We start from the raw sequence: 17,158 nt of genomic DNA, 5'->3' as shown, positions 1-17,158 counted from the left end.
ACAAAATACACTTATAATCTTAAATTCACAAATGCTCTCTCGACGACGCAAATAGTTCAAACAGTCGCGCTCGTCACTTTCATGATCTGAAGAAACCCTGGTTAAAGAATGCCTTGTTTACAATTTCCCATTAGGAAAAAAAGGTTCAAGAAGTTCATTTCTTGCCTCACGCCTACAATTGCAATGCTTGGGGAAACACTGCCATCTATTGGTCATGCAAAAAACCACAGAGTAGAGGGTTACCTACTCAAAATGCATAGGAAAACATGCAAATAGCCAACATGTTAAGTAACAGAGCTCCTCAGGGTGTGTGCAACACATTGCATGCACATTTCAGCCTTAAAAACAGCTCCGCTCATGGCACAAGTCTTGCTGCATGGCCAAAACCAGTGAGTTTTATCTGTAAACAGGCAATGAACTGAGAACTAGCCACAATTAAGAATTAGCAATGAGGGTTAATTTTAATAAGACATACTACAATAAGTCGTTATGTAAATAAACATACGTCGCAGGCCATATGGAAGTAGTTTTCAAATAAAGAGTGTAGTAATACTGTAAGAATAATCAAAGGATTACTGCAAAAATGAGCAGTTAACTGTAAAATAAGTCTCTCCGCCCTGGCGGCGTGATTATACTTAAGCCCTGTAGTTAGGTGTTTTGAATTTCCATATTCACACACACGTTCCGAGACAAAGGTAAAGGAAGAAGAGGAGGGTGACAGCGTGGAGGTAGTAGCCAAAATGTCTGCCGCACCTTTTATTGAAGCGTATGAAAGGAGCTGAAGGAAACCCACACCCTGTTTTCATTAGCCTCATGTCAACCACAGAGAAAGAGGGCGAGGGAGAGAGAAAGAGAGAGGATGCATTTGCTTTCCTTTTTACCTATATGCCTCATATTACAGCATGCAGCTGGGAACCAAAGCCAGAAAGGACCTTTTTATGTTTTTTTTTTCCCTTAGGAAATAAGGTTTTATTTAAAAAGCTTTTAAATACATTTTTAAAATATTGCATGCATTGCATGATGCCCAATTAGATGAGGTGTGAATATAATTGCATGAATGCAAATTCACATTTGTGTGTATGTATTAAATCATTTAATTAATAAATAAAAAAAACAAATTTAACTTCTTACCAGATCAAGCTCAAGCTCAAAACCGCGTTTTCACCATCCATAATTAAGAGTTATGTCATGATCCTTTATTCCATCTGTTTTCACTTAGCATATTTGCAAAACGTCTCTGAATATGACTAAACAAATGATAGCGAGGAAATAAATAGCAAACCAACCGAACATCATTTGAGTCATTTACATTTCTGTTTCATTTATCACAAAATACACTTATAATCTTAAATTCACAAATGCTCTCTCGACGACGCAAATAGTTCAAACAGTCGCGCTCGTCACTTTCATGATCTGAAGAAACCCTGGTTAAAGAATGCCTTGTTTACAATTTCCCATTAGGAAAAAAAGGTTCAAGAAGTTCATTTCTTGCCTCACGCCTACAATTGCAATGCTTGGGGAAACACTGCCATCTATTGGTCATGCAAAAAACCACAGAGTAGAGGGTTACCTACTCAAAATGCATAGGAAAACATGCAAATAGCCAACATGTTAAGTAACAGAGCTCCTCAGGGTGTGTGCAACACATTGCATGCACATTTCAGCCTTAAAAACAGCTCCGCTCATGGCACAAGTCTTGCTGCATGGCCAAAACCAGTGAGTTTTATCTGTAAACAGGCAATGAACTGAGAACTAGCCACAATTAAGAATTAGCAATGAGGGTTAATTTTAATAAGACATACTACAATAAGTCGTTATGTAAATAAACATACGTCGCAGGCCATATGGAAGTAGTTTTCAAATAAAGAGTGTAGTAATACTGTAAGAATAATCAAAGGATTACTGCAAAAATGAGCAGTTAACTGTAAAATAAGTCTCTCCGCCCTGGCGGCGTGATTATACTTAAGCCCTGTAGTTAGGTGTTTTGAATTTCCATATTCACACACACGTTCCGAGACAAAGGTAAAGGAAGAAGAGGAGGGTGACAGCGTGGAGGTAGTAGCCAAAATGTCTGCCGCACCTTTTATTGAAGCGTATGAAAGGAGCTGAAGGAAACCCACACCCTGTTTTCATTAGCCTCATGTCAACCACAGAGAAAGAGGGCGAGGGAGAGAGAAAGAGAGAGGATGCATTTGCTTTCCTTTTTACCTATATGCCTCATATTACAGCATGCAGCTGGGAACCAAAGCCAGAAAGGACCTTTTTATGTTTTTTTTTTCCCTTAGGAAATAAGGTTTTATTTAAAAAGCTTTTAAATACATTTTTAAAATATTGCATGCATTGCATGATGCCCAATTAGATGAGGTGTGAATATAATTGCATGAATGCAAATTCACATTTGTGTGTATGTATTAAATCATTTAATTAATAAATAAAAAAAACAAATTTAACTTCTTACCAGATCAAGCTCAAGCTCAAAACCGCGTTTTCACCATCCATAATTAAGAGTTATGTCATGATCCTTTATTCCATCTGTTTTCACTTAGCATATTTGCAAAACGTCTCTGAATATGACTAAACAAATGATATTTTCTGAATTTGTGGTGCTTGGGAAAACAAAACCAGATGTTTCTGTGAGAAAGAGTGGAATGGAATAAAATTTACACATTAGAATAAAATACATATCAGTGCTTAGGTGTGCATGCATATGAATATGAAATGGAAGGATTGTGTCACTCATTCAAACCTATTCGATTATACAGTAAATCAACAAATTGCTTTTTTGCAATCATACAAATCACACAGCATTAAAAATAAGCATTTCCCACTAAAAAGGCAAATAAACGTCACATTATAAACGACTACAATCCTAGCAAGTGCCCTCATCAGTATGCAAACAGAAACGGCGGAGTAAAGATGAAGAGAATCTGCGCACAGGAAATGTGCATGTCGATCAAGCCGCTACGAGCAGCTGACTGACATTGTGTTTGTTAAAGCCCTGTGAGCGTTGAGAGCAAGCCTGGCTTATTACCATGTAGCATCCAACGCTAAGACTCGGCTTGGGGAAAAAGTGCGCTCTAACAGGCGCAAGACCCCCTCAGCCGAACATTTCGGCTTATACACATCACTGCCCCGAACGAGCATCAGCAACCCAATGACGCCTCTGCCAGCAAATTACACTCCTTAATGATCGTTTGACTGCGATTGTCACACGCATCAGTCTGCGCTCATGCAAATGTGCACTCCTGACTGGCCAATGGCAGATACTAATACTGCCCCATGCGTGATTAAAGATGATGGATCTCCCTGGTTGATTACCACCACCAGGACCAAAAAAACAGAAAGACTGCCCACCGTAAATCTCTTCGCCCTAAACGTCACACGCTCGCACTTATAAAAGGAGAATTAACGCAGGGAGATTAAGTTGAAGGAAATAACAGAGCGCCTCCTGTATATTACAATGGGCAGCCGGTGCCCCCTGAGAGCTGAACGCTGAGCTAGAACAATACATCCCTCATCAGGAACGGCGCAGAATTACAAGCACGTGGAATTACTAAAGCAGCACTCCAAACTCTGACACAGCAGTAACCGACAGCAACCACCATTTAACCCAAATTACACGCACACCGCAAGCAACCACAGAGACGAGATAGTAAAACGACCACGCGGCACGAGGGTTCATGCAATATTTGGCAACCCGCTGATTGAAATATGACAGAGAGAGAGATGACATATTTAAAAATATTTACCAGAACGTTTCCGTCCTCTGAACCGCCCTATTTCACTGTGTTTGAGCGAGTGTGTGCGAGCGCGTGCGTGTGTCTGGGGTTGAGCTAGCCTCTTCTTGGACCGGGGAAAAAGCAGACGGGGGATAAGACAAGTGTGGTGTGTGTATGAAGCCGTGGCCCCGAGACGCATGACCCACCGTGATGTTTCGGGAGCCAGTCAGTGACCTTCCGCTCTTTCTGTGATTAATTCCCTCTGCCTGGGCCACAAAATTGTCTCCAAAAATAGTCGCGTTTTCACACTTGCAACTTAATTTTTGGTCACATCAGTTAAAAAAAAACAAACACGTTTAAATGCGTACATGTTGATTGGATGTGCATTTACAGAACAGGAAAAATCTAAAGGAGGACAAAGCAGTCAGTCAAAATGGAGGTTTGCAGAAGGGAAGCCATTACAAATATTCTCTTTTTTTCCCAACCAGAGATTCTTCTCCGCTGCAGCGCGGCGATTCTCATTTTCTGACAGACTGAATTACTATTCATTCACTTTCTTTTCTGATTATGTGCTGGACAGCGAAATTTAGGGGGGTTTGAATGCAAATTTTTTTTCTTCCCCCCTCACGTCTGACACCATGACAGCAGTCTCTGCCGTCACAAGGGCAGAGTGGGGAGAGGAGCAATCTAGCATCCAGGGATATGAATTTCTGATCAGTGGCGGGTCGGCTGCTCCTACCGCAGGCTTACAGTAATCCCATTGGACAGCCAGCTCTGATGAAGACAGGGAGAGGGCCACCACAATGGAGGTGGCTTACAGTGGCGAGAATCTCGCTGTAATTTAAAGTCACGCGTTTTGAGCACCGCAGATCGCGTAAGAAAGACCAACAAGGAGTGATTTAACCGCTGGAGCGGTTATGTAGATTGCGCTACACACCCATTTTCACCGCTTCCGTTGTTTATATTAGCTCTCGGTCAAACGTGGCTGCCTGACGCCCTGTTTAACAAACATTTTAATGCGCCCCCTCGGGCCTGCGCTGATTAATGAACTTAGGTTTGATTCCATTCACTACCGTAGGACGCACTGGTATTCGTTCATGTATAATGTAGGGAAGGATGCAGGTTGAGTGGGGAATAATGAATTGTGAAATCTTTTAATCAGTTTGGGTATTCATGCACACATTTTCAGAAAGAAAAATGGGTTTTGGGGTGGAAATCCAGCCCGCTCTGGGAAGAGGTTTCAAGAGCCCTGGGACTCGTTGAGCAAACATGAGCGCAACAAAGTTGACCAAGGCTATCAGCGGCTGTTAGCCTGAGACAGACAGAGCACATTCTTATAAAGGTCATGAATCTGGGCTGTGTGGACATATGACCAAACGAACTTTGTAAATGTTATTGTACAGGATGACCCGTGTGAGGTAAGGTGTGCCTCAATGTGCTTTAGTGGACATAGGAGTCTGTGACAAAAGTGGAAATTTGTACATAGTACAGACGCCACTACATGAGACCAAAAACCATACAAACATACAAAAAAAAGAGAGAGAGAGAGAGAGAGAGAGAGAGAGAAAAACATTGCTTTTTGGAGTATCTAACATAAAGAACTACTTACTATGCACTACTTTGATTTTGACCATGTGGCACTTTATACAGACCATTTTCAAATATTTTATTTAAAGGGATAGTTCACCCAAAAATTAAAATTCTGTCATTTATTACTCGCCCACATGTCATTCCAATCTCGTAAGACCTTCGTTCTTCATTCTTCAGAAGAAATTAAGATATTTTTGATGAAATCCAAAAGCTTTCTGACCCTTGATAGACAGTAATGTAATTAACACATTCAAGGGCTAGAAAGATAGTAAGGACATCAATAAAGTTGTCAGTGTGACAACAGTTGAACTGTAATTTTATGTTTGAAGAAAACAAAAATAACTTTATTCATCAATTTCTTCTTTTCCGTGTCAGTCTTTGATGCATGTTACTGAGAGTACCAAGATGCAAGGGTGAGTAATAATGAATGAACAGAATTTATTTTTGGATTAACTATCCCTTTAAGCACTAGATGTTCTTTGGATCATCATGCTGAAGATCAACAGGTTTTACACAGATATTTATACAAGCTTATGTAGCTCAAGTGCTGTTGTTAGGGAACAAACCAAATACTGAGAAATGAAGAAATTCATGTTAAATGTCAATTAAAATTTTCATTCAAATTGTTAGAGTGAATATTTGTTAAATGAAATATAATAAACGCACTAGTAATTTTCAATTTAATAATATTAAAATATGCAGCATTATGTTCTTTGACTAATTATGTTTTGTCATAAATGTTTCTTATCACCAAATCAGCATATCAGAATGATTTCTGAAGGATCACGTGACACTGGAGTAAACTACTGACTGCTGAAAATTTAGCTTTGCCATCACAGGAATATATTACAACTAAAGTGATTTTAAATTGTAATAATATTATTTCAAAATTGTACTATTTGTTTTCTAAATATCATACAAAAAAAACTGTGGTGACAATGCTATTTGTTTTTCACTCAAAATTAACAATTTATGCAATTTACATTTATGCAAACCACAAATAAAAATTCTGAAATGTATGTTAATTGTCAATTAACCTTTCAAATTGTTACACCAAATATTTGTTAGATTATATTAAAAGTACTAGTAATTTTTTATTTAACAAAAATAATACAAATAAAAATATGCAGCGTTATGTTTTTTCACTAATTAAGTTGTCACAAATGTTTCTTGATTACCAAACCAGCATATCAGAATGATGACATTGAAAACTTGAGCAAACAAATAACTGCTGAAAATTCAGCTTTGCCATCACAGAAACATATTGCCTAAAGTTATTTTAAATTGTAATAATATTTCAAAATTGTACTATTTGTTTTCTAAACATTACATAAAAAAGTGGAGACAATGCTGCTTGCTTTTCACTCCAAATTGACAAATGTATGCAATCAATGATAAGAAAATATTTTATTTTTTAAAATTTCTGTTTTACAAAAGGTTCTTTGTGGTGAAAGAAGGTTCTTCAGTTTATAAAAAGGTAAAAAAGAGATGGCTCTTTAAAGAACCTTTGACTGAATGGTTCTTTGTGGAAGTTATTTTAAACTGTAATATTTCAAAATTTTACTATTTGTTTTCTAAATGTCATACAAAAAACTGGTGGCAATGCTGTTTGCTTTTCACTCGAAATTGACAAATTTATGCAAACAATAAGAAAATATATTTTTTTTTATTTAAGAAACATTCTAAATTCTGAAATTCATGTTAATTGCTAATTGTTTCATTCAATCTGCTACAGTAAATATTGGTTATATGAAATACACTTAAAATACTAGTTATTTTCTATTTAATAAAATGAAAAATACACAGCGTTACGTTCTCTGACGAATTATGTTCTTGTCACAAATGTTTCTTGATCACCAAATCAGCATATTAAAATGATTTCTGAAGGATCATGTGACACTAAAGTTAACCAACGACTGCTGAAAATTCAGTTTTGCCATCACATATTACAACTTACAAAGTTATTTTACATTGCAATATTTCAAAATGTTACTGTTTTCTAAATGTCATACAAAAAAAAACGTGGTGACACTACTGTTTGCTTCTCACTCAAAACTGACAAATTTATGCAACCAATAAAGAAAATATTATTATATACAAAATATACTAAAAAGACTAGTAATTTTCTATTTAATAACGGCATCGTTAAGTTTTCCGACTAATATTTTTTGTCACAAATGTTTCTTGATTACCAAATCTGCATATTAGAATGATTTCTGAAAGATCACCTGACACTGAAAATCTGAGAAAACTAATAACTGCTGAAAACTCCGCTCTGCCATCACATGAACATATTAAAACTAAAGCTATTTTAAATAGTAATAATATTTCAACATTTTACTAATTGTTTTCTAAATGTTATTCACAAAACTGGTGACACTCCTGTTTGCTTTTCACTCAAAACTGATAAGAAAATATTTCAATTTTTAATTTAAATTTAAGACAATAAATTGAGAGATTAAAAAAAGAAAGAAAACAAACATAAACCTTGAATGTACAACATAAAGTCCCATCTCTATCTTAATACCCCTGAGTAAAATGTTAACTGCTGAAACACTATGGAACTGAATAAAAAATAAATGAACAAATAAATAAAACCCTAATATTACCAACAGTAAAAATAAAATGATATTAATTTATCAGAACTAAAACACACCCATCTACTTTAACTCATGATGACATGGCAACAAAAGGCTGCTTCACAACAGAATATGCACTGACCCACAGAGTAAAAACACACAAAACATGACAGCTTATTGTTCCACTATAACTAAGAACCCAAGTCTTTGCCATAAAACTGCTTTTGTGGGAATTTTAATGACGGGGAAGTCATCCACAGAGAATGAATAATGAATGAAGCATTTGATTTTGGAGGCAGAGTCTGGGTTCCTGTACTATAAAGGATATTGTGGAGAGAGTGTGGCAGTTGAAAAGCATGAATACCCGGGCGGGGGCAGAGGGGGCAGCGGAATCAGCAGAGTTTGCTTGAGCGAATTAATTCACCTGAGTACTGTGAAGGCGAGAACCTCGGAATATTAACAGGGCTCTTATTGTAATTGCATGATTACAGTGCACCCGGACACCAAATAAAACCATTATTTTGGTATTTTTACACACACATTTGATCAAAGCCGGCTGACGTGTTTATATATTTATGCATTTGTTGGTTTTCAAAGCCACTAAGTTGACCGGGAGAGATGATGTCACTTGGACAGAGGGCGATGGCGGTCCAATCAGATGCCGATCCCCCCTGCAGCTCCTGCACGCCTTTCCTCATAACCGCAGAAGCAGGTGATTTACAATATGGAAACGAATTGTTCCGGATCTTCATGATGCCTCTCGCAGGGGGGAACCAATATCGAAGGAGGTTAAAGAAATGAGATTAAGGACCAGGCCCCATGCCGCACCGCCGCAAGATTGGGCCCGGGGATAGACACATGCATTAGACTGATGAAAGTGAGGCCGCTGATCAGAGTTCTGAGATGAACACTTGTTCAAAAAAAGAGCCTGATGGAAAAATAGAAAGAGAGAGAGAAAGAGATGACAACATCTGTGAGGTAATGAAAGCGCATTGTGTCGTGCTAGATTGTATGGAGGCAACTAATCAGATCTCAGAGGGTAGAAGGGTGCCGGTGTCATTCGCCGGGTTCTTCCCGCTATTGTCGTGATGGACCGGCCTTCACTGCGAGGCCTTCGCTAGATGATGAGTGTCTCACACATGAGGGGTTACGGGAAGTTCACGTGAACGAATGAAGTCCATTTCCGAGGTGTGCGATGAGAGAGCAACACAACCGGTGTTTTCAATTTACAGCTCGGGCCGGAGAAACGTACATCTGCGAAAGAAAGACGAGGAAAAAAGCCCCAAAAATGCTTCCCGCAGAGGTGGCCTGCAAATACAGTGAAGAATGTGGTGGGATTTCTCCAGAATGTGCCAAGATGAATTGTGGGATCGGGGTTGTGTTTTAAAAACATTAGTCAAATTTTATGGCCAGGAACTTTCCTTAAACTCATTCGGGTTGTGAGGAGAAACATCCTCGCAAATGCCGGACCTCGATTCGAGACGGGAACTGCAAGCGCCTCGGAACTCGAATTACCGCAGGCGTCCATGCAGCTAAGTCTAAAATAACCAGTATCACCTCATTATGCCGTAGGTGGGCAGAATTATGACTGGTGGCAAATTAAGTTGTTACATCTGCGCCGTGTTGAAATATGGAGTGCAAATAGATGCGGCGAGGCAAAGTCGCAGAAGCGCTTGACTTTATCAGGAGACATGCTGGGCACCAATCTCTCTCTGCCAGGCAGGTCATTTACCTCCAGAGCACACTCGGCAGTATTGAAGCAGTCAGGACTATCTGACCCAGACACATGCCTGACGGAGTGCCGTGCTGAATGCACAAATGCATTTAAAATGCAGCTTGCATTTTTTCCCCAGACACACGCATGCACAAGGGTTCTAAAGGGGCGAAATGCTGCATGCATCTGAATATTATATTAGTCTGGGACTGGGTTGCAGCTCAATTTCAATAAACAGGTTAGAAAAAAAAAAACACCTGATGATGTGGCAAGCATAGTCTCATAGATCACACAGTGGAAAGTGCAATGCAATTCACATACTGAATGATTAGAATACATGTTTTCTATAATAAGCATGTTTTTAATTTCAGATTTAAGATGGATTTTGATATATTCGGGAGGTATAAAGCATTAAAAAAAAATTATACAAAAACTTTTATTTTGGATGTGATTATTTGCGATTAATCATTGCATAGCATTATATTCTATAGTTTGTATTTGTATACGCTATTGTAATTTGTATAATTTTTTCCTGTATTTTTGAGTAAATAAATGCAGCCTTGGAAACTTCAAGAGACTTCAACATCTAATAAATAAATAAATAAATAAATAAATAAATGTACTAACTTACAAATTAAACAAATTTTATATTTATAAATATTAATAAAAACAAATGAAAATAATGGGTATAATGTAGGGGTGTGACAAGACACTTATCCCTTGAGACTAGACTGGGTTCACGAGAACGAGACGAGATTTTTAAACTTTTTTTAAGAAATCCTCAGTGATGAAATATATAGGGAAAATAGTCTTTTATTCAACTGAAAAGACAAAATGCAAAAAAATGTAGGTGCATTTTGAACTTTATGAAAATAAACTTCCATTTTAATTAATTATATGCAGTAATAAACAACATTTAAACAAGAGCTTGACGATTCTGGATAAATTGAGAATCCAAGTTGTTTTTAATAAATTGGAGACCATGATTCTCTCACAATTCTGGAGAAAAAGGATTAGAAAACTAAACAAAATAACGTAATTTACTAGTGATTTTTACAAACTGTTCATTGCTTACGTTTTTTAAAAACATTCATTTAAACAAAAAAAAAAAAAAAAAAATGAATGAATGATTCAATGAGATACTTTTTTTTAAAACAGGCAGTTGTCGCCACCTTCTGGCGGAAGAGGATAAGTGTTACAAAACGTGCCTCACACACTCCACCGACACTGGCGATTTGAAACAGTCCTAATAGACATAGCTAAATCATTGTCATTCAGGAATAAGATCGCGTAGGTGTTTAAATCAAGATGTTTTATGAGGATATCACCACGAGATCTCATCACATCCCTAGTATAATGTATACTCACACACTGTAAAAAAAAAAAAAAAAAAAAGTGTTTTTGCTGCCTTAAAACTTTAAGTTTACTCAACTGAATATATTCAAATTGCCACGTAGCACAACTTAACATTTCACGTTGACTTAACCTCAAATTTTAAGGCAGCACAAACACTTTTTAAGTAACAACTTAAAAAAATATTTTTACTTTAAGGTTACACCACATGACATTAAATATAAACATCTTTAAGCTTTTAAGCAAATACGCTTTCCATTGTTAGGACAATATTTGGCAGAGATACAACTAACAAAATATTGAGAAAATCACCTTTAAAGTTGTCCAAATGAAGTTCTTAGCAATGCATATTACTCATCAAAAATTAAGTTTTGATATATTTACGTATATTTACATTTACAAAATATCTTCATGGAACATGAACTTTGCTTAATATCCTAATGATTTTTGGCATAAAAGAAAAATTTAGACCCATACAAAGTATTTTTGCCTTTTGCTACAAATATACCCATGCTACTTTTGTGGTCCAGGGTCAGATTTTAAACAAGATTATTCCTTTTCTTTTTAGTGGATCCTTATGTCACTGACCCTTATAAGAATTAAACACAAACAAGACAAAACCACTAAGTGCAGAAGCTAAACCACAGTTAGTGGTTAGAGTTAATGACACCATAAAGGCGATGAAAAGGACAGGACATAATCAGCAAGTTGGACCACATCTCTGTTTGTTCCAGGAATCTCCTTGTTCACTAAGTAAATAATGAAGGGTGTATTATTCCGCATGGAATAATGCTAATAAAAACGTCCTCGTCAAATGTTGCCTATCAGGGATGTAATGAGAGTTGTATTATTCCAGCAGGGTGGAAGGTAATGAACTTAAATTCATTTACAGTAACTATTCAAGGGAGAGGGAAAGAAAAAAAAAAAAATACAAGGAAGGCTATAATTTCAAGGTGTGCAGAACGATCGGCTATCCGCTTCCCTTATTTCCAGAAGACGCCTGTGGAGCAGTTTGCCGCGGTGCCCCGCAGAGAGCAACACATCAGTCTAGTCAGCAGGAAGTCATCATCATTTTCTTTTTGATTAACGATTCCCCAACTAAATATGATAGAATAGGATGGTAAGCACATTATTTGAAATTAAATAACTCAAAACTTTGCGTTTGGCTGTTTGAGTGTTGTCACTTAAGAGACAAACATCAAGCAGAGAGTTTATTTTTATGTCATTTATTAATAGGAGGAAGCTCCAGATAACAATGCCCACATTTCATTTGCTACGCATTAAAATAAAATGTTTAAAAAAACCCTAAAGATAAACTCTAATTATTTTGCACATAAATTAAACTTTGCAAGTACAGAGAAAGCCATTGTGCCGGTGTAATTAATTTCTTATACTATTTGTGAGTACATTTCATAATTATTCAAATTTCCAAAAGGGCTGAAACACTTCCTTTAGTGGAGAGAGTGATTTTCTACACTTGACTTCCTGTTATAATCAAGGTCTTTCTAACCTGATAACTGAAGGTTACGCCTCGGTGAATAATTCAGTAAGGCACGAAAACTCTGGCGGCATGGAGAGCACTAATCTTATATAGTCACAGTAAAGGATATTAGGGAACAATTGCCAAAAGTGACACATCTAATAGAGAAAGATTACTCTGCGCTACATCAATTTGATTTGAATTGAATACATTTCACGAGCATTTTCTGCTGTGCCGCCCGGACATAATGCAAGAACGCAAGGTGTCAGAGAAGGCCAGGAACAGTCGGCCGTTCTCAGACTAAACCCACATTTATGAACGTCCTCAAAGGGAGGGCGCCGGCTCTGATGAGAGAACCTGGCATTTCAGCCCGTCCTAAATGGCTTCACCACTTCCTTTTTCCAAAGCAATACTGCAGTTTAATCAGGTAAGACATGCAGGCGATGAAAAAAGGTGGGAGTCATTCAAGTTCCGAATGCGTCCCCTTCAATGCCGGGAGCCACTGGGGTTTCTGCACCTTTGCTTGCTTTCAGCAAAAAAATTCTGTTGATCTGCAGGGGAATTATGGGTAAAATGTGTGCCTGAAAAATGATGGGGCGCAATCTTTACCCTTAATCTCTCATTGAGTGGCAAGCTGGTCCCCAGCCTGACAGACGCCATTAATTTTAAACTGTACTTACATTACCAAGTGTATGCGTGTGGTGATTTTTTTTCCCTTTCTCTCTCTCTCCCTTTCCTTTGGTTGAACCTTGATCCTGAAAAGGGTGCAATGTCAGCCTACCCTGAATTCAAGCCCACCGCAGCTAATAGACCACCATTCATTCCTTTTAAATGGAGAGCGGAGTTAATCAAAAATATTCCCTGATGGCACAAATAAATGAACACGCTATCAACAAATGCTTTATAAAATAACCCGGCGTGGAACACTTAAGCTAAGAGTCTTGAAGGCAGCTGCGATTCTGATCCACGTTTGCATACGTTATAAAATAAAAGATCAAGTGAGATTTGTGGAGACTCTTACTGGAAATTCTTCACAATGAAAACCATCGCTACGGGGGCTGTACGTACAATGCGTCTTTAATGACACCTAGTGGCCAATTTTTGTAATTGAATTTAATCGGTGCTTCAGATGTTCAGCACTGCAACTGTGGTACAACTGCTTTTATAACTCGTCATATATATGATTACTTATTAACAAAATGAAAAATACACTAAAACAGTGTCTACTGAAATGCTACTAGAAAACTGGATTCTAATAGCTTTCGAAAAAGTATAATAGTTATTAGTAAAACCAGAACTACAGATTCCCAAAGGATTCAGTGAGAGTGGAAATGCTCTTTTTTGATCAGCAATGTAATAGTTAGGATAATAGCTGCTAAATACTAGTATGTAATAAATATTTTGAATATTTCCTAGTCACAAGTACGTTTTTGAACAGAAGTTTTAAAGAATTCTTTTCCGCTCACCAAGCCTGCATTTATTTGATCCAAAATATAGAAAAAGCAGTAATATTGTGAAATATTTTTACTATTTAAAATAACTGCTTTCTATTTTAATATATATGTTTTAAAACGTACTTCACTTCTGTGATCATGTGAAATTTTCAGCATTACAATCCAGAAATCATTCTAAAATGCTGGTTTGCTGTTCAAGAAATATTTTTTATGAATATTATTATCAATATTTAAAACAGTTGAGTACATTTTTAGGATTCTTTGATGAAGAGAAACTTCCAAAGATCAGCATTAATCTGATATATAAAAAAAAAAAAAAAAAAAAAAAAAAAAAACTTTAGTAACATTATACACTATACCATTCAAAAACTTGTAATCTGTCTTTTTTTTTTATAAGATTATAGAAATTAATACTTCTATTTAGCAAGGATGCTTCAAATTGATCAAAAGTGATGATAAAGACATTTATAATGTTACAAAAGATTTCTAAAGATAAACTCTAATTATTTAGCTCATAAATTAAGCTTTGCAAGTACAGAGAAAGCCGTTGTGCCTTTGTAATTAATTTCTTATACTATTTGTGAGTACATTTCATAATTATTCAAATTTCCAAAAGGGCCGAAACACTTCCTTTAGTGGAGAGAGTGATTTTCTTTAGTAACATTATACACTATACCATTCAAAAACCTGTAGTCTGTCTTTTTTTTTTTTTTTTTTTTTTTTTTTAAATAAAATTATAGAAATTAATACTTTTATTTAGCAAGGATGCTTCAAATTGATCAAAAGTGATGATAAAGACATTTATAATGTTAAAAAATATTTTTATTTCAGATAAATGCTGTTCTTCTGAACTTTCTATTCATCAAAGAAAACTGAAAAAAAAAATCTACTTAGCTGTTTTCAACATAATAATGTTTTTTGAGCAGCAAATCAGAATATTAGAATGATTTCTGAAGGATCATGTGAATGGAGTAATGGTGCTACAATTTCAGCTTTGAAATCACAGACATATATTACATTTTAAAATATATTTAAACAGAAAACAGTTATTCTAAATAGTAAAAATACTATTTTACTGTCTTTGTACTTTGAATCAAATAAGTGCAGGCAAAAAAACATTAAATCTTACTGTTCAAAAACTTTTGACTGGTAGTTTATAAAACGGCAACTGAAAATGTGACACCAAAAAAGATACCATATTCGCTTGCTTGTCAACAATTAGACAACATAACATCAAATACGCACTATTTAAATAAACAAATGTTAAAACTCGTTGCTATAGAAACATATCACATAACTTCAGGCATGTTTACTAACGTAACGTAAAACACTGTAAACATACGGCGAGTTCAGTATCAACAGAAAAAAAGATACAGTAACAAACAGTAACTCACCTTCGCCATCTTTCCACAACGAAGCCGAAGAAAGCGTCATTTTTGGTAATTCCATCTTCTTATTTCAATATTTATCCGACTATTAAATTATATTTGTATGTCAGAAACGTATTAGACCAAAACGCTAATTAAGTACTGTAGGCCTCAGACAGGTAGCCCACTTTCCGCGGGAAATTTAATGCCATGTGACAGCGAAAGTAATACATTCTTTATTTTTCGCCAGTTCATATTTTCTTTCTTTTTATATTACGTCTTTACCAAACTTATATATACATATATATTTAATAAAACAAAATTAATTTCTTTTGCGATTAGTAGGCCAAGCTGCCTTCTAAGGCCCCGCCCACAAAAAGCAAAAAGTCACCGTTTTTCCACTATTAACTTTGTATTATTTTCTATTTTAGAATTATACAACTCCATCACTTAGGCTCCTTTAAAATTATATTATATAATTCAGTATCAACATTAATAGGCCTATTATTAAATTAATCAACATTAGTACAAAAAAAGATTTTTTTATTATTTTTTATGATTTATTAATTATACATATTTATTAATATTTATTAAATGATAATGCATTATTTAAAAAATAGAAATGTATTTTGCTATGAGTGTTGTCTGAACAAATCTTTAAAAATGACAAAAAAAAAAGTGGGATTAATTATTCAGTCATTTAACTAATAAATAAATCTGTTTGTTTGTTTGTTTGAAATCACTGTCTTAAAGTATTTTTTCTAATACTTATAGTTATGAAAATCTACCGATTCTAAAAATATGACATAAAAATGTCCATGAAACCATCCTCAAATCTATATTTCCTCTCATGTAACAGATTAGAAGAGCTGAGACCTTGCTAAGTCAAAGCAGGTTTTTAAAGCGCAGCAACAGAAGCAGTCTCTAGTCTGGAAGTGTCATTATGCAAACAAATGATGGTTCTACACGAGAAAAGGGAGGAAAATTCCTCCTATTCAGCTTGTCGGCGATGTGGATTACAATCACTTTGAGTATCCTCGCTGTCATGAATGTCAAGGTGTAGTGTGTGAGAGTTTCCTTCACCACAAAGGTGAAGAACAGATATGCTTATTCCATCCACTCCACGTTGCTCAGAGGAGGCTTACTGAGCCTTAATACCACACCGTCACACAAAGCTGAACGCCTCAGATGAGATGTGTGCCTTGAATACCAAGATAATGTTTTGTATACAAATAAGTGCATTCAGCCTTGTGCGCTTGTTCATTAAGGATCACTGGATGCTCAGCCTTCTCCCGTCAAGCTTGCCGTTTAACCCCACGCGAGCTGCCACTCCATTATGGAGTTGATTGGAGGGTTTGCTATGTTTATCTTACCTCGCTCGCTCTCCATTTCCACTTCCTCCAAGCTCTCCCGCAGTATAATAGACAGCTACTATTGACGGCATCATCCGACTCATCTGCCCCGGGGCCTTGTGCACTTACACCTAGTGATATCAGATTGCTTTCTGGAAAACCATCCAAACAGGGCGCACTCCAAAACTTATTACAGCTTCCCATGAACGCCGTGGTATTGACAACATGGACTTCACCTGCACCAAATGCTGTTGTTTAGATGCAGAAAATAGCCTGATTTGATGTGTTTTCCAATGAGCCCACTGTTCTTGCTCTTTCTCCGTCTGCCTGTCTTTTTTGGAGGCGACGAGGTGGTAGAGATTCACAATATGTCAGAGAGCAGCACCGTTTCACCCAGCTCGGATGAGATGTTATGATCATCTGCTTTCTTGTCTCAGCTTCATCGTTTTGTTGTAATTGCATAGGTTCCATATATAGCTCACAGTGGCTTTTTACTTTCAGGGTTTGCTTTAGAAAACTGACAAAAGTTGCAAATATAAGCATTAGGTCC

At 36.4% G+C, this 17,158-nt stretch overlaps 1 long non-coding RNA gene across 3 annotated transcripts in view; it reads right to left on the bottom strand.

Annotated features, from left to right (window-relative positions):
• LOC127155589 (uncharacterized) overlaps positions 1-15,434 on the bottom strand; it is a 124,759-nt gene extending 109,325 nt beyond the window's left edge. For all 3 annotated transcript variants that reach the window (XR_007825626.1, XR_007825625.1, XR_007825624.1), the window contains exon 1: positions 15,284-15,434. This is a non-coding gene — a long non-coding RNA (uncharacterized LOC127155589). The remainder of the gene's footprint in view (positions 1-15,283) is intronic.
• Between the last annotated feature and the right edge of the window lie 1,724 nt (positions 15,435-17,158).

Source organism: Labeo rohita, chromosome 24 (assembly GCF_022985175.1).
Source record: "Labeo rohita strain BAU-BD-2019 chromosome 24, IGBB_LRoh.1.0, whole genome shotgun sequence".
In the NCBI taxonomy this organism is placed as follows: domain Eukaryota; kingdom Metazoa; phylum Chordata; class Actinopteri; order Cypriniformes; family Cyprinidae; genus Labeo; species Labeo rohita.
This window is presented reverse-complemented; position numbering and strand designations above follow the sequence as displayed.